Consider the following 24,337-nt stretch of genomic DNA (forward strand, 5'->3'; position numbering starts at 1 on the left):
AAGTTTTCAAATCTTTAAAAAGGAATCAAAATCCATGTAAGTATCTTTTGCCAGTGTGTTTTTCCTATTTATGGAGAAGTAAAAGCTTAGGGTATAAACTGCCTTGGACAGGGTGCATAGATAGTAACACTTGATTTGGTGTTCTTTCTCTTGCATTTGTGACACCTGGTTGTTGGATGTTGTCTTTTGACGGTGCTGGCCTGTAGTGAACACAGTGTAGCTGAGTGAAACACCTAAGAAATATGGTTTGCCTGGATGACAAAATCCCCTCCAGGGACGTCCAGAAGAAAGTCTTCAGAGCATGCAACCTGCTTCCAGATAGGTATCTGCATAAACTGAGGGCAGAGTTCTTTCTTTCCCAGATGGCATTATGGTGGAGTAATCCCTTTATTTCCCCAGAGGGGATACAAAGCTGTGTGGTGGTCTCACTGGCTTTCTGTCTTTGTTCACAACTCAAGGCATGAACCCTTGCCATAGTAGTCTTATGCAAAAATAGGTATTTTGTTGCTGGCTTTTTTTTTTTTTTTTTTCCTTATATTCCTGGAAAAATGTTCTCTATTTTCCTGTGTGATATTTTGACATGGCTTGCTTTATGTCTGTGTGTTACACTGCTGGAAAGTATTTTAAATTTTATTTTCATTACTACACAAATCTCAGCTTTCATGATTAAATAGTGTAAAGTGGGCAATGAAATAACATGCCAGAGGTTAGGAAAACCTTAAATAATTTGCAGTTGTGAGCAACTACTTCCATTGTGTATCATCTTTGCAAACTAATCATCTCTAAGTTACAGAGCAAGTTTGGATCTTAAGGAACCAAGATGCCACTTGGCACCTGCAGTCAAATTTTGAATAGTTCTGTTATTGCAGTTGATCCAATACAATTAAAATGACCACCCTTTGCAGTAAGAATGTCTGCTAAATGTCAGCACAGACCATAGAATACTGTATAAAAGGAGATATAAAATACTGCAGCTTAAAGGTAATTCTGAAATATAACAGGGACTATATCTGAAAGGTATACTGGCTAATGTTTACCAGAATGATAGAACATACAGTAAAGATCAAAGCTTTTTGAAAATGAATATGTTTCTTCATCATTTAATACCATTTTTGCATTGAAAGGGTCCTCCATATCCAGTTCATCTATGAACATTAATGCTTTTACTTTGTTGCTGTTGCACTACAAAAGCTGATAGCAGGAAGCAGCTGAGTCTATGGAAATCTATCAGCTCTGTGATGAACTCTCACTGCTTTTCAAGGTGATATGGACAACTGGTAGAATAAAATGCAATTATTCTAGGGGTTTATTTATTTGCTTGCTTTTCTTGTATCATGCTCTATCCTTCTTCATTTCAAGGATGATCTGCAAGGAAATAAGTAATTGGTGTGATATTATTTTCAACTTCTTGATTTGCAGAGGAAAAATAGCTGTTCTTGATAATAAAAGTTTTGAGCTATTATATGCTTGGTCTGAAATTCAGATTTTGCCTGGATGAAAGATGCAGATACTTGAAGAATACTTGAAATTATGACAAGAATGAAACAAAACTTGAACAATTTCTAGGCTAAAGATAAAAGATCTAGCAGTTTCTTCAAGAACCCAAACCAACCAATCAAAAAAAAAAAAAAAAAAAGCACACCAAACCACAACTCCCCAAACAAAAACAAACAAAGCTCCCCTAAGGCATTCCATAATTGTATAAAACCTCTCCCCATACCTAACTGAAACATCATTCTGGGGAGCCTTCCAAGATTTAGCGGGTCTTATTGAAATCATTGGGCCAAGGTGCAAGTCGGTGCAAAAGAAGAGGGAGCAGCTGAAAAATTTGCAAATCATTTGGACATCTAAATGTTTTGTTGTAGGAAAAAAGCTCCATAACAAGTGACTTCCAGCTCAGAAGGAAAGACAGGAGAATAAAAATTAATTTATTAATATGTAGTTTTTATTTGTAATACAGACTCTTCAGAAAATGTTGTGTAATATTTTAAAACTTTTAAAGGTTTGCTTCTGGTTCCAGTTTCACAAGTGCAGCTCACTCTTAAGAGAGGGCAAAATTATCTGCATTGTTCCAAATCAGGGATTTGATTGCAAGTGCAGGGAATGTTTGGGTTGGTTCATTGAATTTAAGTGAGATTATTCACATACATAATTGTAATACATAGTATAACTATGCCAAATGAAACACAAGCCAAACATACAGAATGGAGCTTAAAAGGAAGCGCTTCATCAAAGGATGATTATATGTAAGAAAGTTTTTAGATATTTTTTTTTTTTAATGTCAGGATTCAACGAGAAAAATGAGATGATGTCAGTATCCTTCATACAAAGATAATGAAAAGATTACTCCATTGTGTATGGAAAACTGTTTGGCTGTATTATAAAAGACTTCACCTTTCTTGAAAAACGATCACTGACATTTCATTGTTTTATGATCTATGCATTGAACAGAAATCTCTTTATGGACTAGTACTCTTCATAAAGGTCATACATATATGGTAGATGATTATATTAAAGATGATTATCTTAACAATGGGACATTAAAAAAATAAGACCTTTTTGAAACTTGAATTGATACATGACCTCTTGGTGGGAAAAGGACTGCTAGGTAAGTGATTTTCCACCAATGAAATATAACACAGGAAAACACAAAAAGTAAAAATCCAGCATTTCTTCATACTGGAGATCTGTGTGATTAAATCCTCAAAGACCTGAGCCTCCTCAACATCACCAATTTTTAGTGCAAATTATGTCAGTTTTCTCTCTTGAGGAGAAGTTCCTTTGCACTGCGTAAGTTCAAGAAGTTGAAGCCCAAAGCTGTTTACATCTATGTCACTAAACCTTAATTTTTCTTGGTAACAGCTGGGGGGGGGGGGGGGGGGGGGGGGGAGGTGGCAGTAGGGTAGAGGTTCTGTTTTCTAATGGAGAACTACAGAACTGATTGAGTAAATTCCATAAAGCCTAGAAATCAGTTCTTACACTAGCATTCTCCCCATAAAAATAAAACCATGAACCTGGTATCATAAACATCCTTGTCTGATACTTTTTCAGAATGTTTTCTTGGTGCTGAATGACTACACTCTTCCTGACTTCGAGTTTTGTGCTTCACACCTCTGAATACCATGCCTGCCATGCTAAATAAAACCTCATTTACAGAGGCAAAGTTACTTCTTGTCTGATCTTTGTCATATCTGAGGTGAAAAGAAATATTTCCTGTTTACAAAATGAAATATTCTTAAAGCTGGTTTTCCCTGTTGATCATCTTGCCTTGAATTCTCTTTTCATCAGCTTCTAAGATGAAAAGAAGTGAATTGATATTTTGATTGCTTTCTGGCTTTCATACACTTGCAATCCAGCAGTGCTGTGAAGCTGGTGTATTGATGGGACTCTGATATGAGCCATACTTAGAGGAAGATGAGGCTTCTTCAGTTCTCTTCCCTCTGGCACTGCTGAATCAGCACAAGCCAGCTCACCTGTGGCTTTTCTGACTGGCCTCCTTATTCCTAAAGCATCCAGCCAGCAAAATGGCATGGCTGCTACCTGTTTGTATCAGGCTGGTTTTACCCAATGAGGAAAATTTTTAAATCCAGTTGTGTAGTGGCTAGCTGGCAACTTTGGCTTCCAAGGACTGCAAAATCATTCTCTTTGAAAGTAATTGCTGAGGAATAAAAAATCATGATGCAATATTAAAGTATTGTTCAGTTTCCTGTAATTCATTACAAATTATGTGTAATTATATCCCTCCAGGATTTACTTGAAAAGGAGATTAAATCTTTTCCCTGTTGGGCCAGGAACAGGTACAGCCAACTTTAAGAAATATGCTTTGTACTTCTCTTTCCAGTTTCACAATTTTATTTATACTTTATTTAATCTACTTAATTTGAAACTGAATGCTAAATCAGACACTGCCTGCAGAACATAATACGATAGCAGCCTAGGGAAGCATTGCTCTGTTGTAGGACTGATGGAACAGTCATTTCTGTTGTGTTTTGCCTGACCTTTGTAAAATGTACGCTGAAAAGGTGCACATTTTATTTTATGCATTAGCTGCATACACAGTATGTATTGTTAAATCTGAGACACAGAGCATCGTGATGGGATGGGATTCTGCTCAGTGGAAAGAACCTTCTACAGGCCTGAAGGAGGGTGCCTCGAGCTAGTCATTACCTTGGGGTATGCATAAACTCAGTCATTGATTCTTGGGGGATTTTTTTTTTAAAGGCTAATAATTATTACTAGCCTTTAAATAATAATGATGATATATAAATATATAAACATTATTATTATTATATTAAATAATAATAATAATAATTCCTAAATAGCCCATTTTCACTAATGTGAGGGATGGAATTACTTTAACTCCGTTTTTGCATTTAGGTACCTGAAAAGTTTTTTGTAAGGAGAGGGTATGGACTCCGTACTGAGGAAGCAAGAGGGCTGTCTCTGTGGTGGAGAGCAGGCACTGCTAGCTGAAGTGCTGCTGAGATCAGTGGAGAGCTGAGGTCGTCAGAGAGATGGGAATAATTTGCACTCCAGAAAACAATTTGCCTTTAATTTTTTCTGAAAAAAAGTTAAAAAGCCTCATTTAATGTATCTTAAGTGATGTAAATATATAGAAGTATTAAACAAACTTCTACTTTTCCATGGGAACTCCACATGTTTGCTTTTAAAACAAATTACTACTATAGCTTTCAATGAAGGTCCCCAGGAAAAGAAAAACATAATTAGGTTCCAAAAATTTTTACCCCAAACCCCCTCTAAAATCCAAGTGATAACTGCCTTGAAATTTCTCTCCTAAATGCTGAATATGGTCTAGCTGTTCCTGCAGTCATGATGCTTAAGGGACTTGTACTTACGAATTCTTAAAGAAATTGAAAACATGTCGACGCCTACTCTTTGGTGAATGAACGTACAGAAAGTCTTTGCAGAGTTTCAGGATGCATGTTGTCATTAGAAGACCACAGATCTGAATCACTATACAAAAGCAAGATGCATTTAGAGATAAGTAAAAGGTGAGTTTGGGTGCAATCTAATGACATTTCATAGTAATGCCATTGCTTAGCACAGGCACTGCACTGGTTATTCAGAAATGCTTCTTAGCTGCCAGGACTTTATTGCATCTCAGCAGTGATCGGACTATTAGATTACAATTACAAGATTTGTGTTAGAGAGTATGTCTCATTATATACTTGCATGGTATTCAGCACACTAGGACTTGAGCCCACATACTTTCTTGGAGGGCTGGGAACTTTTCACATTATGATTCAGGAGTACAAAAGTTTAGTAAAAGTAGCTTTGTTTTCAAGAATTAAGAATCACCATGTATAAATGTGGTTTGGGCAGATTCTGGTTGGTCAGAAACAGTTTAGGAGGGCAGGGAGTCCTCTGTACCTACTAAATGTAAACATGCCTATAGAATATAACCTCTGAAATAAGACTGAGCTAGCTAGGTTACAGTTCATACAGAGTATTGCTTTTTGACTTTATGTCAAATTTTTGTTCAAATTCTCACAGCTGAGCTTTAAATTCCTGGAAATTCCCATGAACAGTTATCAGTAGAACACTATGGGTGTTGCTGTACTTATACTGATGTCAAGATTGCATTAAATCCATATAGAGAGGTATTACAATCCTGAAATAGTTGATGTTAAATCCCTCAGCTGTCAGCACCAGTCCTGCCTTACCCAAAAGAACACTTGGGATGATGGCTAATATCTTTAAAGGGCACATGGCGTGAATAGTAATGAACCCACCTTAAAAACGCAGGCAATCTTGTAGCAAGTAATACTGGAGGTTCTGGTGTCCTCTAAACTGTCACCTTGGTACGTGATTACTATTCATTTTTACCTGGTTTGGCATGAGCAGTAAGTGTATGGTGCTCACGATGAATTTTTATTTTTTTTTATAAATGCAGTGCAGCACAGAAGGAGGACGTGCAGTTTCTGTTTCAGTGTCCTGTCAGTATGGCTCATTTATTTTCAAGGTATTAAAGTAATAACTACCAAGGGTACGTTCTAAAGCCTGTTTCTGTAGAGAGAATGTTGGAGATAAAGGACAACTGAATGTGCTCAAGTTGAGGACCAGTAGTTTTCAAGGGTTTTTTTGAGTCAACCTATCTTGTGATGTCTGTTTTAACATTGTTTTTAAGGGGAAAAAAGGGTAAGAGATATGTAGAGATTTCAGGTTGTCACTATGCTGATCTCTTCGTGTTCCTAAAAAAGGGATGTTAATGGTTCTCAACCCTATCATAGAGCAAAATAATGTTTTAAAATTTCATTATGGGTTCAAGTTTCTTAAGATCTTTATTTTAAATTTTATTGTAATATTTAACATTATATATTACCATTATTTATCATATATTATAAAAGTTACCATATTCTTATTCTAGTAGTGCAGATGACTGTTCCTATATAGTGGTGACAGTTTAGATTGAAATATCATCTAGCAGTGGAATATTGCAGGTCTCTCAACTCCTGCTTTTTCCAGTGTGCCCCTTTAAAGGAATGCCTCAAAGTTAATTCAGTTCACATTCACCTGTGGCTGTGTTTATATCTACTAATAGAAAATGTTGTACAGCTCTCTATACTATCTTTTAAGAGTTTCTTGATGTTACTGTGTACTGTTGGGAAGGACTCATTTCAGATCAGAGATTTATCCAGATCCTTCCTCTCAACAACAGTATCTGCTTTGAGTTACTCTATTACAATTCCTGCTAAACTGAGATACTGAGATTTGATACAGCTACTGTTCAGCTGATGTATGCCAGAGAAAACAACTAACTTGTTTCTGTGTTCAGCATAAATGTGGTCTAGGATTAAAAGATTGGGATAAAGATTTGAGAACAAGCTTTAAGGAGCTGTTGGGAATTAAGTTCAGTATTTGATCTGTGTTCTCCTTTTTAGTGTGGAAATTAAAAGACACTATTAAAAAAAGGTTATAATTTATTTAATGAAATAAATCCATGGGTTATAGGTGAATGAAATGCTGCCATCTTAAAGTATCACTTCTCAATTTATTTGTCTTGTTTTGTTCACAAATCTATTATTCTACATGCATATTAGAAATGTTAATGATTTAGGGTATTTTGTTTTTTTTAAATGTTGGTAGAAAAGTATTCTGCTGAGAAAGAATCTTTGATGCTTGAGCTGTATTTCTCTGGGAGTGCAGACCTGAAGGAGGCAAAATTCGGTGTCTGGGAGAAAGACTGGTAATGTAACTACAGTGAAAGGAAGGCTCAGGGCACGCTTGCTGCTGGGTCTTGCTGCTGCTGGAGCTATGCCTTTAGCATTTAGCAGAGGTCCAAGGGCAATGGAAAATGAGAGAGAGAGCCTGAGAGGCAGTCATATGGTGCCCAGCAGTCCTGGCCTCCTCCTGTTCTTGCTTTTTGTATTAACTTCTCCTGAAATCCAGCCTGCCTCCCACTGCAATCCCTGGGCACCCTGGTAGTGTTTGCCATCCCAGGCTGACACCTTTGGCCTCCTGGGGCAGGGGCAGATGCTGTAATATTAATGGAAAGCACTTTACATGCTTGGTTTTTCACATTAGGGAAGAGACATGTATATGTAGAATCTTCCTTTACCAGATGCTAATGTCTCCTTAATTTTGTTTTGTCCCAAAGGATGGTCACTATTAACTTTGTGTTGATTATCAGGAAATGAATTGAAGTACTAGCCCTGATGAAGGCAACAGTCATTATTTTAAATGTGGTTTTGTGTTTAATTTATAAACCCCAATGAAAGTCGCATAAGAAAGTGATCAAGCATTTACAAATAAAAATATTCTCTTGAAAAAAATGGCTGATCAGTGAAATTAGAGCACTAGGGTCTCCCTTTACCAATAAACCCAGAAGCCCAAACCATTATGACAGTATCAGCAATAGTAAAAATGCAGCACCATGCCCCTGCACCTGTTTTTGGCAATGTTCTGCTAGTAAATTTTCAATTAAAGCCCTTGAGTATCTAAGTACAGAATTAGCCATAACCAATTCCTGGTTTGACTTATAATAGTTGTATGTAAATTTCTGAATGTTTTACTAAGGGCTTTTGTTCTTGTTTTATAAACACTGGGACTTGATACCAGGAAAAAATGGCAAAGGAACAAGTCAGAGATGGAGTTGTAATGCCCTCACATGTAAAACTTGATACAATCAGACAAATATGGGTTCTGAAACAGAGGCTATTATCTGTGCCAAATTGGAAGCTGATTAACCTGTTGCTGATGATGACCTTGTGAGCAACATATCACCGGGCTTTCCATACTGATGTTATTCAAATATTAACATGGGGAATGAGTTGCTATGGAATAGTGATACGTGCTTCAAAAAAGTAAAGCAGAATGTTTATTCTGATTCTTTGTTGATGCACAGAGTGAAATAGCTATGTAATTTTGTAGAAAACAGTGTGCTTACAGATGTTTTGGAGGAAGGAAAGATAGAATAAGAAAATGCAGATAGTTTTCAATTGAGACTATAGGAACATGGAGTAGTGACTGGGTAGAACGCTGCCCTTTGAATTTCTGGATTTGTGCCAATGCCAACATAGAGCTGTGTTTATCATTGTAGGAGTTTCATAGTTCAGATGCAAATATTTTAACAATCCACTGCAAAGATTACTGGATTTAGTGATGTTTTTCCAGATAAAGATCAGTATGCATGTTGAGAAAAGCAACAAAAAAAATTATCAAATTATTATGAAGAAACTTCAGGCAAAGTGTTCTGTAGAACACTAGACCGTCCTTCACAGATTTTTTTCCTGCACCATGGATACTTTTTTCTGTTTGTTGTGGTAGGATTTTTTCCAAGGCTCAAGCCCTCCTTGAAACTTCATTTTTATGAGAGCATGTACAAATAATTCTGAAGTTTCAGTGAGGCTACTGAAATTTATCATCATGTGGTATAAAACCTGAAGTCTGTGATGGAGTGTTTGACAAAGCTCCTACTGACACCCAAGAGAGTTTTGTCTGACTTAACACTATAGGGTCTGGTTTGAGAAAATGAAGAAAAAACACCAAAACACAAGAAATAAGCAAGATTTTAAAAAGAGTGGTATTATAGACAAAAATGAAAATATGCATATTCCACAGCAAAGAACTAGATTGTACCTGGCTTCCTGCAAATAAGATAGAAGAAAGGGATGCCAAGACCATCTGGTTTAGTCATCCCTGTCCAAAGCTGTGCAGGAGTGTTTCTGTAATGTTGGTGCTGCTTGAAAAATCTGAGCTCTCAGATATGTTAGTTCATCCTTTTGCATAGCATTTTAACACAATCATAGGAGCGGTAATGCTGTAGTCTTTCAACACACAGGCAGCACATACAGCAGCTCTCCATGTAGTAGTATTTCTCTTCTGTTTTTGGCTGAGAGGCAACAGCTTGGTCTTACTTCTAACATTTTTTATTTTTTTAAAAGATCAAACACAAATAGTGCACAGAACCCATGTGTATTTTGAGCTGAATGCTTGGATGTGTTCTGGTGATGTGCACCCAATTAATATTCCCTGGAGAAGACACTTTAGACTGTTATGGTGCCAGCTAAAAGGGAGGAATCAAAGGTTTTTTTCTCCATACAGATAAATCCTTACTGGCAAAAAATGTTACATGTTTTGCTGCATAACCCCCTCTTCTGCAATTAAATCAAGAGTGAAAAAAATCTTCAAAAGCTTTCAATAGTTCACTTACAAAATAATAAATCTTTCTGGTAGTGTCTAAGACAGTCTGGTAAGCCTAAAAATTAGGTTTATGTCCATTCAGGATATGATATGATAAGCTATTGAATTAATGTGTGTGAATGAAAGGCTCGGGATCTTCAAAGCTTTGTTAGCATGTCATTAATTCATAGAAATTCTGCCCAGTAGAATGTAGAATTGTAGAAGGCATGTAGTAACTTCTAGAAATTTCTTTACATTTTGTGCATTATTTATTTTTCCTTTTTTTCCAGTTGGAAAATCATAAACCTGAAATCTTCTTGGACTTCTCTTGTTCCTGATTATATACATATTGTATATGAGGATATCAGAAAAGAACCATTGCTGTCAGGCTGAGCAGCAGCAGTAGAACAGGTGGATAAAGGAACAAATTGAATTCTGTCCTCTGTGTCCCTCTGCAGTGACTATGTAACATTCAGGTGTGTCAACTCAGTGGGTCTGGCAGTGCACAGTATGGAGTGAGATGGTGGGAAAAGGTGTTTTCAGGAGTATATGTTGTCTGTGTTGCAGAACGTGGAACCATTCACTATTCCATAATGAATGGATGTGCAGGCATGTATGGGATATGCAGTCAAGCCTTCTGACTTTAACATGCAAAAATATTCAGGTAGACTACAGTTAGGTGTAACACACATCCATTAAAACTTTTAAAGTAAGCTTAACTTTACAGAAAGTAGGTAACTATAGAGTACCCTCTGTGTAAAATTAATAGGGGTGATGAAATCTCAAATAGATCTGGATTGCATTTGCCCTCTTCCTTGCATGGGAGAATTAGCATACCGTTTGGACAACAGGGTGAGAGGAGGAGCTTGAGCATTACTACTGGTGGAAAACCTTTCTTGCAACATTACCTGAAGATGCCCAGAGTTTTCAATTAATTTCAATGGTAATCCCTAGCCTAATCTCCTTAGTGTGAATATCTTCTTGCCCTTCTCTCATAAAATATAAAGCTAGAAAAGATTTTGTTCAAGTGATTTGATCTCTTATATCGACAGAGTATCTAGACCTCGCCTAAATTCTTATTTGGCCTGGAGTATTCTTCAGAAAACTAGTGATGAAACATTTTGTTGTTGACAGATTCCACTGCAACCTTTGGTAGATTTTTGCAGTCTACCACCAGTTGAAATGAAACAAGCTACTTTTGCCTGTGTCAAATGTAACGTGATTTATCTGTGGCTTTATCTTTACTGTTCTTACACAGGGAAGCTGCTGCAGTGTTTCACAGAGCAAAAATGCACTCTCTGATGTTCCTTGGATTTTGTCAATTAATAGCAGTGAAAATGAGAGTTAAAAGCATTTGATGTCATCAGAATGTCCCTGGGGAGCAACATAAGCTCAAGCTTATGGTATCCACAGCAGGCTGGGTCATGATGAAGTCAGGTAGCCCCATCAAATTCCAGATGTTACACCTGCCTCATCCTCATGTTCAGCTTCAGGAATGGAGAGTTACTGCAGCCCATGGTGGAGATGGAAGTGCACAGTCCCCATCTGAGGGAAGGGGGATAAAACCACAGAAAGTGTGGAAACAAAGTAAACCCCCAGTATTTGGAACTTGGTACTTTACTCACAATACAGGCAGAAGTCCAGCAGGTCTTCAGTTTTTTGCACAATGCTGACATGTAGAGTTCCTGCAATCTTGAAGGCAATACATTGATCAGGTCTTTCACAGCCATCAGCTTCAGCCTGCTGCTCATCATCCAAAGCCTGATCATTCCAACAAAGAAAATAGTATAAGAATCATCAGCTGGTTAAAAGGAAAGAACAATGATTGCCAACACTGCAAGACTAGTAAAAAAAAGTGCAAGTAGTAAAAATAAATAAATATATAGATAGCACTGGCTCCAGGTGGGACTTAAGTCATCAAGCATTTCCCTCTGCAGTGACTTAGTGGGTGTCTGCTGTTTGGACAGATGCCAGTCAGGTAAGGATATGTCTGTCTTTATCAATCCTGAAACAGGCTGTTCCTCAGTCTTGCTTTTTCCTTCGGGTCTTCATACAGTTCATGTTGTGTTTTTCTCTGAGTTACTATTACCGACCTAAGTTCTGCTCTTTTATTTTATTTTTTCAAAATGTTTCCTGCCTTGTCTGGCTTTAGTTTTATTGTACCCTGTCACAGCACAGAAACCGTTGGTGTTTTTTTTTTTTTTTTGTAAAGCTAAATCAGGGATATACAGCCATGCTGTAGTGATCTGGGGCCTGGGTGACAGTAGCTGAACCCCAGGCTAGGGGTTACAGTGGCACAACTGAAACAAGCAGTTTCTACTTGCTTGAATTCTTTAAGGCACCTCAGGTAAGCCTTCCAGAAAGCTAAGAAAAATAAGTGGTATTCCTTGGTGATTTTTTTGTATATTATATGCTCAGTAATGCATATGAAGTAATGCATAAAAAAATTCCAGATTTTTACATGAACAGTGTGCAAGCAAATGTATCAACTATACAAACATAATGATTTAGGAAAACAGATAAACTCTTTGAGATGGGATTCCACTGCAATTTTAATCTGATTTATTGATGTGTTTGTTTGGGGGGTTCAGCATTGCACTACTCATGTGATATATGGCATTAGCACTTGGGAACAACATTTTTGAAGATTAGGATTTGAAATTTCAAACCAGAAAAATCAACACTTGAATTGGAAAGGTAGAGCTCAAAACAAAAAGTCTCAAATCCCTCCTTATGCTTGGTGTGATCTCTTGGGGCTTTAGGAATGATTTGTGCACAGAATCTGATCATTGCCAGAATAATGAAACTGAGTTTTCATGATTTTTTTATTTAAATGTTTGCATAATTCATTCCAGGCTTATTCAGTCCTCCTTGTGGTATTTGTGAACTTTTCTGGGAATCAGGAATTTTTGCAGATAGCAAACAATAAATTTTACTACAGACAGTAGAAATGCTTCTAAGCATGCACAATTAGTCAATTTAAATTATGAAATAATTGTCCCAAGTCCTCTATGTAACATGGGGTTCATGGAATATTGGGATCACATACATATATATACATATATTATTATTTTTTAAAATATATTTTTTAAAAACATGATATTATTTTTAAAATGTAGAAGAGATAAACATTTCCATCTTCCATACATTTCCAAGAAAAGACGGTAAGGCCACTGTCTTCAAAAGCAGGGAAGTGCCAGCTTTCAGATGTGTTTGTTAATCTTGCTGGCTAAGTGTATGTTTTTGTAGGATCAGTGTACATTCTTGTCAGATGTATTTACTTGCAGTTGATATGTGATGCTGAGGAATATGCTGGATCTCAGAAAGATGTAGCCAAAGGAAGGAAATTGTGTACATTAGCACAAGTCTGAAGAGCAGCAGAATGGAAGACAGTGCAGACATGTGGCTCTGGAGAAAGAATTTGAGTCTATTTCTGAACTTTGATGGGTTCCAAAACCAATGCAGCTGGAATGATTTTCAATGAAATTAAATATGGAGGAAAACTGAATCACTTCTGCTGGCCAAGCTCTCACATTACTGATATTTTTACCTTAACTATAATCTGTTCAAATCAGGGAACATTATGTTTCTTATTGTCATGGATGAGTGGAATGCACCTCACTCAAAAGGGAGAAGGAACAGTATGTTTTATTGAGGTAAAATAAAAATTTGGCAGAGTTGAGTAAGTTCAATGGAACTTAACAAAGTTTAACAGTAGTTTAGTGGGGTTTAATGAGTTTGACGGCAAGGTTCGCCTGATTAATTACTGCATAGAAGAAACATACAAAAAAAAATCGGAGTTAAAATCAACTTAGAATGATTCATACAGAGACTAGAGATGCAAAGAGTAAAGAGGACTCTTTCACTGAGTCATGAAGTTCAGAGCAGAGCAACCCCCCATGCTTTCTAAACTCCTTTTGGAGCCTCGGCACGGCTGGATCCAATCCCAGTCTTGGACTTGGCCAGTGGTTTATGTCTAGTGGAATTATCCATACAGTGTTTATAATAATAGTGAGTAGCTACACGGGTTAGTAATGCTTCATAGTATTTAGAATACTTTCATATTCATAGGGTAAGGGATCTCTCCACCTTTGATGAGGAAGGGACTCAGTATCAGGTGAGGAATCTCTAACCTTGAGAGGGATCCCTACCTAAGGGCAGAGTCATCTGGCGTGCAGTCCAGCAATTCAGGGAGCGCTCAGATTGGGCCCATCCTGATGGTAATATTCAGAGTGACTATTAGCCAGTAGTACAGAGTGAATACTAGTCAATAGTATAAACAGAACAAATGTCTTCATTTTAGCTCTGGTATCTTCTTCTGTACTTCAGTTATCTTGCCCTTTTGGGTTTCAAAACCACCTTTTGAAATATTTTTTCAAGACACCTTCACTCCCTTGTTCACAAGCCAAGGGCTTTCCAGCTCATAAATTCACCCCAGGGACAGGAGGTCTGTTGCTCCTTAGTCAGCCAGAACCAAAGCATGGCTAGGAGCGAAGTGTATCTGTCACACCTCCATAGAAATGTGTGATCAGCAGCCGCTGTGCACTAACCATTGCCAAGGGCTAAAGGGTGGAAATAAAACAAGATGGCACATGATATGGAATGTAATAGAAGGTCAACTTTAGGATAGCTTTTCTAGCAAGATAAGTTAATAAAGATGCTGTGGTCATGAATGTAAATGACTTCTTATAGGTTGTCTGAGTCCAGCTCGGACAGAGCTTGATATTCTGACCCTGCATATTGTGCTTGAATCCAGTGGCACTTTGTGTGATAAAGCTTGGTACATACAATCAAATATTTGCCTTTAGTTTCCTCTGCATCTTGTTCACTAAGTAAATTATTGTATTGATACACCCAATACCCTTTAGGGCTGTGCTGATACACATAAGCAAGAGATAAGGTGGGAAATGAGGCTCTTCCATAGAAACTGTTTTGAATAGAAACCCACAGGAGGCCAGAGAGGCCACTTCTGAAAAGTGAGGAGAGGGAGTTCAGGGGTTATTGAAATTGTCTGTGGTTTCTTCATAATAGGATGTAATTTCAACAAATATAATCTGCTGAGATTTATCAGACGTTGAAGAAGACTGATAATTATTTAAAGTAGAAAGTCTGATTTCTAACTTTGCAGGAATGTTCCTGAAGCAAGGCAGATATTGTTTTGATCAAATTATATGAAATTTCCTTATTTGAAATGGCGTTCTTGATATATTGATGTTCATTGTTTGTTAGTTGTATCTCATGGTATTAATGCCTGACATTTTAATAGATTCAGCTGTAAAGAAGACTTCTCCAGTTCCAGAGACTGATAATTACAGTACCATAGATAACTTCAATATAAATAAGGACTTTTTAAATTGACTGTGTAAAAACCATACTTTGCCTGAACATTGACCAAATCTACCTGAATTCCCAGGAAGATCTACATCATTTTTGTATAATCTGGGTATGGAAGTCTTTAATGCCTAGAATTTCAGAGAAATTTAAGCTTTGCATAATTTCCAAGGTTTCTTATATTTGACCTGATTTTCAAAGATTAGCATTTCCAAAATCAGTAATTATCCTATTGCATTCATGCTATTTTACTCATCATATTTTGTATCGGAAGAGATGTTCTTACTGGGATAGTCATGTCATTGAATAAATGTTAGGTTTTGAATATTTTGTCATATCACTAGAGAGTTTTTGCGAAAGACAGTCCCTGTGGTTTCCATCAAATTAATCTGTGGCAAACTTTTTATAACCCTATGGCTTATAGTTTATGTCTTCATACTCATGATTTTACTGATGAAGTAAATTGTGCATCAGTCTTCCATGTGCGGTTACATCTAATGCAGTGAAACCACAACTAATTTGCACTTGTGTAGAAAATCATCAGACACAAGGCCATACAATATCTGTTATTCTCAATAACAGAATGAGCATTGCAGAAATCTTATCATTAGACTGCTGCTTTTCAAAAACTATAATTTTGACCCTTCTCTTTAGAGACATTTTGGCTTTCTGTGTTACATACCCCGTTGATTCTTGGTATAGAGTGCAGACTATAGCTTCCTGCTATACAAAACTGCTTGAGCTGAACCAGGAAGAAACTTCCTGATAGTTTCTATGCTTGGACTAAAAGTCCTGGTTTAAATCTGTCATTGGATTAAGTGTAAATATGACAAAGTAAATATGGCTCCAGCAGGTAGCTGTGCAATCAGGATAAAACAAAGCAACAAGCTCCCCTGTGCTAGCTAGGCAGGATTTTAGCTGCTGTGGTTTGCAGCTCTTGTAGCCCATGCTTTCATAACAAGAGCAAGCTTCATCAATAAGGATGTCCTGATATTTTAACACATTTCCTATTGTTGTTGTTATTTAGGCTAAAGCCAGACTGGCCTTTAACAAGAATAAATTTATTCGGCAGGGATAATAAAATCCCTTTAAAGAAAATGTGCAGATTTATTCATGTTCATAAAGACTTGCTGCTCCCTGCATGTATCAATGCGAGTGTAGCACCCTCTTCACTGAGCCACATTTCTTCAGAGGTATGTGATGCCATAGGAGGTGTCATATAGGCATATATGCGCTCTGTGCTCCAAAAGAAAAAACAAAATTTGCATAGAATACAGCTGTCTGCCTGCTAGCCATGGGATCTGTGTTTTCCAGAATTAAGGATGATGAGTGAGTGTTTCTGCCTCCTAGGACTTTGTACCACACTTAAGTTCAAGGTAATGAATTGCTTTAACTTGTTCATGAATACTGTATACTTATCAGAATTCAAATAAAGCATAATGCTGAAAGAAGGGAGTTGTCATACTCAGATTTAGCTACCTACAAAACAGCGTAATTTCAGTTTCACAAACACCGAACAACCTGTAACCAATACAGTATCATTCATTTACTATGCATTGAAAAGATTTCAGTCATCCTTCTCTGAGGAGTACTGTTGGTGCAGAGACACAAAATTTAATAGAATTACTGAAGCAGACAGTCTTTAAAGCTCTAGGTAAGTAACCAGATGTATTTTCTGGGAGATTATAGATTGCTAATTGTAAATGCAATGCTATGAAATTAGGGAACCATTATGATTTTCTTAACAATGGGTGACTTAAGTAAATGAAACAAGGTTGCCTTCAATAAAGGTTAAGAGAAGAATCTAAAAAAGGCACCTGTTTTAAAAATTGAAAACCAGGACAAATGTAGAGTTGGTGTGTGAATGAGGAATATAATGTGGAGGTTAGGAATTGAACCTTAAAATAGCAACCTTTAAACTGTATCAATGTATGCAGGATGCCAAATTACAGAGTTAAAATAACATAGCTTTTATCAGTAGGGTATTCCTCTTTGTGTTGAGAGTTGGCTTAATTTCTGTGGCTGTGGGATAGCACTCAAGACCACTGAGAATGGAAATGGATCAGAATGTGCCAAATGTCTTGAATGGTCATAGGATGTAATTTCAGCTGGATTTAATGTTTTAGTAGTTAATTATTGTAGTTCTTAAAGTAAAGAACTGTCAAATGATTTAATTAGAATAATTGTCATTTCATTTTCTAATGAAAAGAATAAGGGCCAGTGGAGAATAAACACATTTGAAACAATGAATAAGAAACAAGTAAAGGAAATTATGCTGAAATTGAACATTGTTTCTTTCCTTATTTGCTGTGACTGCTTAATAATAATAACTCTGAGCTGCAGCCCTGTACACATTAGTAATGCCATATGTATCCATTGCCCAGTGCTAATTTACCAGGGAATACTTACAGAATGAACTAATTAAATAAATGATAGTTTAAGTATTTGTTCTTACAATGCGCGTCAACTAGATTGACTGCAAGCAGATCTTTGAAGTGCTACTTTACTAAAATGCCGCTACAAAAAGCTGGTGTGTATGAGAAGCACATAATTTTTCTCCCAAAAATAAGTTCAACATGGAAGGTATTAACATGATTCCTATCTCACCTTAAGCTTGCTGCTGTTCTTGTTCACCTAATGTTTCTGAAGGAACTGGAAAGAAGCAGGTATGCTCTACTGAGTGGTATGTCATGTATTTTTACAAGTTTGTTCAGAGGTTGCTGGTGCTGTACAGTAATGTGTCTGACTAGTCAGCTGCCCTTGGGTATTTAGAGTGACTATCCAGGGGGGTCTTCAGGTGCCAAAGAACATTGTACTATCTGCTGCTCTGATTTTAAGAGGAGTAGGGAAAGTGATTCAGCTTCATAATTAACAATTTCCCTTGCATGCAGGTGTTCATTTTTCATCTGATTTGCTGGCTCTGAGATTTATGAACGTCACTGCACACAGTAGCTGCTGACATGGGCTGCAGACATCAAATTGCTCTGAAAGTCTGTGTAAGGGTACATCAAGAAACAAGAGAGGAAATTGAAATGGCAAGACTTTGGAGATGGTTGATGAGGTTGGCTGATAACTCCCACTGTGGACGAAACTGTAGTGTGTGCATTTGCAGTAGGGAAAAATAGGCAAGCAACTTGGAGAGAATATTGGTGATAGCAAACATTCTTTTATTGCTTATTAATATTGCTCTTGAATGTCTGTGTTGGTGACTTAAGGCATTCCATTTTGCAGAAAATGCAAAAATACCCCTTCTGTTCTAACCGAGGAAATGTATGATTAGGGGATCTCTGAAGTTTCTGGATACTCAGCTGCTGAAAACGATCCAATTCTTCTTTCAGCTACCTGTCACTCTACGCATTGCAGCAAGGGTGCTTACTCCATAAATGAGAGGTCTGCTGGCAAACCCCTTGGAGAGCTGCTTCTCGAAATGAGCTTTGTGGGATGCAGATCAGAGGTTTCACGATGCATCAGTTCACCCCTGGGAAGTAGCTGTGACTTGCAGGGACAAGGAGGAGACCTTCCTTTAGCCTTGTGGTCTGACTTCCCAAGTGAGGTTGTCCTGGTTTCAGCTGGGATAGAGTTAATTTTTTTCTTAGTAGCTGGTGCAGTGCTGTGTGTTGGATTTGGTGTGAGAGCAATGTTGGTAACCCACTGATGTTCTTAAGTGGTGCTAGGTAATATTTATACTAAGTCAAGGACTTTTTAGTTTCTCAGGCCTTGCTGGCGGGAGGGCTGGAGAGGCACAAGACATTGCGAGAGACACAGCCAGGACAGCTGACCTGAACTAGCCAAAGAGGTATTCCATACCATGGGATGTCATGCTCAGTATATAAATTGGGGAGGGGCAGTTGACCGGGGCTGCTGATCGTTGCTCAGGGACTGGCTGGGCATCGGTCAGTGGGTGTGAGCAGCTGTATTGTGCATCACGGGTTTTCTTTTCTCCCTTCCCTTTGGATTTCATTTCTCTTCCCCGCTCCCTCCTTTTCATTATAACTGTTATTGCTATTATTATTATTATTGTTGTTCTCTTGTTTTTACTTTATTTCAATTATTAAATTGTTCTTACCTTAACCATCAAGTTTTACCTTCCTTTCCAATTCTCCTCCCTCTGGGTGAGGGGAAGTGATTGAGCGACTCTGTAGTACTTCGTTATTGGCTAGGGCTCAACCACGACACAGGCAAGACCAACCATATCAGGGACCCACCACTGGGAGCTCAGTTGGTAGCCCTTCTAGGTCCTGTTTAGGTGGTTTCTCTCTCAGAAAGTAAGATAAAGATGTAACCTCTCTCCCCAAAGGATATGAATTCCAGATATGCCTGTTTCTCAGCGACCCATACTCAAAGGTCCTGTGAAGGACTTTTGATAAATTTGCTTTAAGGCAAAAAGACCACAGGGTAGCAGGTCCATGTGCAGTGGGTGTGAGGCTTTGGGGAAGGGTTTTCTGATGGAGCAGCTTGGCCATGTGAGCCTCTGATGCTAGTGCTGCAAGGCAGCGGGAAGGATGCTGTGTGGCGTGCCCACGCATTCTGTGATAAGGCAGACATGGTTTCTCCTTACTCTACCTCTGTCCTGTTGAACTGTTCCCCTTTAGCCAACAACATTTTTCTCACTTCCTGCTGATGTGAAGTCCCTCCTGATCCTCTGTGAAAGATGGTACCAGGAAGCAACCAAGTGAATTGCTGCTGCGTAGTAGGATCCTTCCCTTAACACAGTTTTATGCAGTGTGATATTTTTCATTTGAGTTCCAGTATCATTAATTTTTAATCTTTTCAGATTTTTTTTCTTCTGTTAAAGGATTGAAAATAATTAGAATGAAGTCATCAATAACAAAATTTTCATTTTGATTCATGAAAAAACATTTTGGGAAATCTGTTTTCATGATTCATTTGGTATGGACAGGATTATTGTATAGCTTTGTACATGAAATACATCCATTTACTGTATAAATGTAGTGGCAAGATGTGATTAAAGACATGGGTGAGAAGCTGCAACCAAGTCAGTTATTTAACCATCTATTTTTAGAAAAAAAATTTGGACATATGGAAAACCGCAATATTTCACATATAAAATTGAAAGAGAAGTTTATAGGTAAGTGTAGCTGAAGTGGCAGTCTAAGTTTATCTTATCATTACCTAAATCTTAGTGTTGAAAGAGAAAAACCTAGGAAAAAATAAAGCTTCTCTGAGGGTTTTTCCTTTTGTCTTTAGTGCAAATCTTATTATAGAAGTCAGCCATAATGCAGTATTTCATGCTTTCTTCAAGGACTGAAATTTGGCCAGTTTACTTATTGTTATTATGACACTAAAATTGAGTTTATCTGCACCTGCTGTGGTTTCTGTTTGGCTTATTGGCAGATTGGAGTTATCCAGATAAATATTTCTCAGTATGCCTTATCTCAAGCGATCAACTAGGAAAAAGTAGTCCAGCTACCATCATAATCTTAAAAAAATAAAAAAGAAAGAAGATCAGATGACTGTGTGCAGTGATCTGGCAAAGATGCATACGAGCATCCAGTCTTGTCACCAGTAAAGCTGCAACATGTGACAGCAAAAATAGAATTTTAAACTTGTCCTAAAAATACATCAGCAAGTCCTGTAGCTAAGCATGATTTTTCTATATAATGAGAATAGCAAGGGAAAAAAAGTGGATTTGTGATGTCAGGCTGAATAGAGGGAAACTATGATAGAGGAAGCATAATCTTGCAGTTTTAGTCAAGAGGAGAAAGAGCAAGACTGCTGCAATTAATGTAAGGTGCCCAGTTTCATGTGCTGTCTTATAGATCATTCTGGTAAATCCTGGCGCTTGGGGAAAAGTCCTACTGTTTCTTATACAGGTCATGGTTATTATTTCTGCTGTCTTAAGCTCTCCTGAAGGTAGGCTGCAAATATAAACACTATCTTCAGCTCTTTAAGTCAGAGAAATAGATTTCAGGTGACAGAAGTCATAAATTTAAGTGATATAGATAAGCTGGTATATCTGGAATAGCAGCTCTTTCAATATTGTCTGCCAGTATATCTGGAATAGCATCTCGTTCAATATTGTCTGTGACATCTCATTAATGTTGAGAAACACTTGCACATTCACATATGTATCTGCTTCCCTAATTTCCAGTTAGAACTGATTGTGTTTAAAAATGTATATTCATTTTCTAAACTAGCAATCATTCTGATATATAATTTTACAATGAATTAAACTTGGTGTATAGTCCCGTCTCCTGGACACCTTAGGACTAATATTTAATGAAAAGAAATAATGTGGTCTTTTCTTCCAAATGTCTTTACTTTGCATTCCTTAAAAATAAAGAAGAAAATACTGAAGAACAACAGATATTCTTAAATGCTTTTAGGTTATTTATAAAGAACTAAAGCTTTTGATTTTGGGTGAGTATGTTACTTTGTTCAAGCTTTAGCTTGTTTGCAAAATTTCTGGGAAAGTCACAAAAAGCTTCCATGCAAAAATATATTAAAATGTAAGAAGTAGTGTTGAAGTTTTCTTCATTTTCTAAAGTGATGATTTTTATTATTGGAAGTAGTTTAAGCCTATAAAAACCTTCTTTCATGCTATCACTGCTGCTGGCATGCTATGATTACATGCTCTAATTTTACTCTTGTAAAAGTTACCAAAAGCTGCTGCTACTTAGAAATGGTATATTTTCTCTTCTGGATCAATGTTCTTCCTTTCTTTGCTGTAGTATCCCAAAGTTTTCTAGAAATTAACCTTAAGGTTAAAAATATGATAGCAAACACTCACAGAAAAAACCACAACATTTTAACAACGATATCACAATATGATGGGCTAAGAAATTATGTAAGAATATGAAAATGGAAATCCTTTAAAAATATTTTGAAACTTCCAAACAAATCCTTTTCAAATCAATACAAACAATTCTGTTTCATCAGAAATGCTGAACATTTGTTTTCCATTTCATTCAAAGGTGTTGTGTTTTTTAAATTTAATATGCTAACATTGCCAGTGAAATTAAACTGAAATAGGAACAGTTTAAAGGGCTGGATTTTCCTAACACTTGATTTTAAAACATTTGATTGTGAAAACCTGCCCTGTGCTGTCCGGTTCTGCTGCTGTAGCAGATCTGCTCAAGATCTGAAGCAGGTGAAACATCAGGGATAGCAACATTGCATCTGATATAAGAGCTTGCCAGATCAGATTCTTAATGTATTATAAATAATTATGAAAGCATTTAATAATCTTTTCACTTTACATGCAGTTAATTTTTCAAGCTGTGAGACTTGTCATTCATCTCTATGAGCAAAATAACAACGTATTTTTCGTTTTAGATGAGAATTTTCATTTTTCTGTTCTCCATATTCCAAAAATAGTTAGAAACCCCCAAAGAAGTCCTGCTTGTTATTGGAAAACTGACCCTGTCTCTGAATGCATAGTATAATATTGAAAACAAAGTGATGAAGCATTTTCATCTGTTTGACCTCAAACTGCTTATACTGGTCAGTTAGAACTTTTGTCTTCATCTACAGGAGCTGGATTTTTGTCATATCCCATGCTGTCCTTCTGTATTCTTCGTCTGCTAACTAAGTTGCAGGTCCTATGGTTTTTCTGCACTGCCCCATGACTGTGTGGCTATGGTGCTTTGACTACCACTTGCAGTGAGAAAACAAACTTTATACCCTGTATAATTAATTTTCTCCTTTTATTTCCTCTCCGTCTTGTTCAGTAAATGAAACTACAACTCCAAAAGATAGTAGTGAAAATTTAATATAGATCTGGGTTCTGATATTGCTAAGCAGAGCTGTCATTTATTCAAAACTGCTAAGTGAGAACTGCCTGCTTGTTTAATTTGGGCTGTTCTCTTCCTCGTATTATACAGAGTGAGGGTTCGGTAGATGTGAGAAGGAATGTCCTGTAGGTAACACTGTGGATGAAGGTCAGTGCTGCTTTAGTCTTCAAAAAGGGCAAGCAGGAGGGCCCAGGGAGCTACAGGCCAGTCAGCCTCACCTCCATCCTGAAAGGTGATGGAACAGCTCATCCTGGAGGTCATCTCAAAACCTGTGGAGGAAAAGAAGGTTATCAGGAGTCATCAACATGGATTCAGCAAGGGGAAAGCATGCTTGACCAATCTGATAGCCTTCCATAGTGGAATAACTGTCTGACTAGATAAGGGGAGAGCAATGGTTGTTGTCTACCTTGACCTTACCAAGGCTTTTGACACTGTCTCCCATAAGATCCTCATAGGTAAGCTCAGGAAGTGTGGGTGGGATGCGTGGACAGTGAGGTGGATGGAGAACTGGCTGAATGGCAAAGCTCAGAGGGTTGTGATCAGCGGCACAGAGTCTGGCTGGAGGCCTGTAGCTCACGGTGTTCCCCAGGGGTCAGTACTGGGTCCAGTCCTGGTCAGCTTACTCATCAGTGACCTAGATGAAGGGACTGAGTGTCCCCTGGGCAGGTTTGCTGATGATACAGAGCTGGGAGCAGGGGCTGATACCCCAGCAGGCTGCGCTGCCATTCAGCGAGACCTGGACAGGCTGGAGAGTTGGGTGGGGAGGAACCTGATGAAGTTCAGCAGAGGCAAGTGTAGGGTCCTGCACCTGGAGAGGGACAACCCCACGCACCCGCACAGGCTGGGGCTGACCTGCTGGAAGGCAGCTCTGCGGAGAAGGGCCTGGGAGTGCTGGAGCACAGCAAGGTGCCCATGAACCAGCAGTGTGCCCTGTGGCCAAGGCGGCCAGTGGGATCCTGGAGGGATCAGGAGGAGCGTGGCCAGCAGGTCGAGGGAGGTGATCCTCCCCCTCTGCTCTGCCCTGGTGAGGCAGCACCTGGAGTGCTGTGTCCAGTTCTGGGCTCCCCAGTTCAAGAGAGACGGGGAACTACTGGAGAGGGTCCAGTGAGGGCTACAGAGATGGTGAGGTGGCTGGAGCATCTCCCATCTGAGGAAAGGCTGAGGGAGCTGGGCCTGCTTCGCCTGGAGAAGACTGGGATGGGCTTTTATCAATGTCTACAACTGTCTTAATGGTGAGTGTGAAGAGGCTGGGGCCAGGCTCTTTTCATTGGTGCCCAGTGACAGGACAAGGGGCAACGGGCACAAACTGCAACACAGGAGGTTCCACTGGACTATGAGGCAGAACTTCTTTACCTTGAGGGTGATGGAGCACTGCAACAGGCTGCCCAGAGAGGCTGTGGAGTCTCCTTCTCTGGAGACATTCAGAACTCATATGGATACAATTCTGCTCTAGGAGACCTGCTTTAGTGGGGGTTAGACTAGATGATCTCCAGGGGTCCCTTCCAACCCTGACCGTTCTGTATTCTGTGACAGTTTGCCATAGCAGCTCTCTCTGGAAAGGTACCTGGCAAATACAGAAAAATACACACACAGTGCCTGAGCTCTGCTGA

General features: G+C 38.3%; 1 long non-coding RNA gene across 1 annotated transcript in view; it reads right to left on the reverse strand.

Annotated features, from left to right (window-relative positions):
• Nucleotides 1-5,889: 5,889 nt before the first annotated feature.
• LOC308056911 overlaps nt 5,890-24,337 on the reverse strand; it is a 348,740-nt gene continuing 330,292 nt past the window's right edge. Inside the window, exon 2 of the long non-coding RNA XR_013925018.1 lies at nt 5,890-22,945. This is a non-coding gene — a long non-coding RNA (uncharacterized lncRNA). The remainder of the gene's footprint in view (nt 22,946-24,337) is intronic.

The sequence above is a fragment of the Falco punctatus genome, assembly GCF_963210335.1.
Source record: "Falco punctatus genome assembly, chromosome: Z".
NCBI lineage: Eukaryota > Metazoa > Chordata > Aves > Falconiformes > Falconidae > Falco > Falco punctatus.